This window comes from Gavialis gangeticus, unplaced genomic scaffold, assembly GCF_001723915.1.
Source record: "Gavialis gangeticus isolate Ggan-Ray unplaced genomic scaffold, GavGan_comp1, whole genome shotgun sequence".
Taxonomy (NCBI): domain Eukaryota; kingdom Metazoa; phylum Chordata; order Crocodylia; family Gavialidae; genus Gavialis; species Gavialis gangeticus.
This window is the reverse complement of record NW_017729033.1, coordinates 66,464,883-66,466,538: the sequence shown is the minus strand read 5'-3', so window position 1 is coordinate 66,466,538 and position 1,656 is coordinate 66,464,883.

Genomic DNA, 1,656 nt, shown 5'->3' with positions numbered 1-1,656 from the left:
ATCCCTCCCCACCTACCCATCCCTCCCCCAGCATCCAGCCTGGATTCAGGAAAGCACTTAAGCATGTGCCTAAGTACTGCCCTAAAATAGTAATGCTTTCCTGAATGGGGATTTTAGCATGCTTAAATTATGGTGATATCAATAAGCAGTACTTGGAAGTTGAAATGATTGAGATACAAGGATATTATTTTATAGGCCAGTAATTTCAATGGAAGGTTTTCTCACTGACTGCAATGATCTGTATATCAGACTCGATATAAAAAAAGAAGGGTGAGAAAATGTGGGGAAAACTTTGTGAAACTGTACCTAATACTGGAGAGTTCCTGAAATATATTTTGCAACAGAAAGACCATCTTCAGTGATATTTTTGCAGTCCTGTCGGTCATTTCTCTGTAGTAGTCAATGCTGTTAACTGTGTTATTCTGAAGCAAGATTTTGTGCATTTGACTATGCCTCACTGGATTTCACCCCTCTGTGTTTGCGTGCTTCTGTTTTATGTAGCAGTGGGACCAATCAAACTATGAACTCTGACTAAATATGCTTCTCACAATTTTTGTCAACATGCTTCAAAAGCTTGAGACTTATCCAGTCTTATAACATTCAGTGACAGGGGTATTGCAGTCACATTCTAAGAATCACCTCAGACCATGTTACTTTGCCTCTGTAATTACATATGTTAATTCAGGCTTTGTCTTAAATGATGTGTGAAGTATATTTTGTAACTTGATCACAAGAAGGTGAACTTGTGGCCTTTCACTTGAAAAGTCAAAAGAAAAAGGTCAGAATGGCTAAAATTATTTGCATAAAATTAGGTATATTCCGTTTAGCAATGTCAGTCATCTCAATTGACACTTAAAACTAGCTGAGAGTAAAGAAGATAACCCTAATTTATATTCTTAAATTGCCATTAATATTTAAAGTTAAATTGCATACATATTTCATTGTCATTCTTCTCTGTATAATCAGGTTTTCAAAATGACTTTTTATCTGTTTTTGAAGATTTTCACTAGTATGATATGTGTCTAACAAATAGAAATCAAAATCTTTGTCCATCAAGTGGAGTATAATATTTTACTAACATACATTAACAAAACTAGACAGAGCTGCTTGGAGGTAATGTCTTAGAAGCTTGTAAGATCTTTAGTCCACCCATATATATTCCAAGGATTAAATTCATACACATATAGAAGGTCCGCTTCATTGGTTCTACACAAATAGAGTATTCACGTGACAACAACTTCATGCCATGAATGTTACAGAAGAGTTTTCTGTGTTAATTGTATAACTAGTTAAGAAGGGGACAAGAAACAGGTCAGGTGTGGAGCTACAGAATCCAAGTTATGGTGAGTCAGGTGGCTCTCAATCACTTGCAGAGGGCCAAGATTTAGACATTTACATTAAAGTGTATGCTTCCATTGAATTCATTGTGCATTGAAATTCAGTTAGAAGAAGTTTTGACTGCAATTACAGCCATGGAAGGGGAGTCCTAGAATTTCTAGGGATGTGGGCTGAGTGAATTTCATTTCTCTTATTCTATCTTCTGCAAAAAAACAAACAAACCTGTTTATAAAATGGAAAAAGGTGTCTTTCATCCTGTATTTTTCTGCTGTCACAAACCGCTAAATCATGATAAGATGGAGACTAATTCCTAATTCA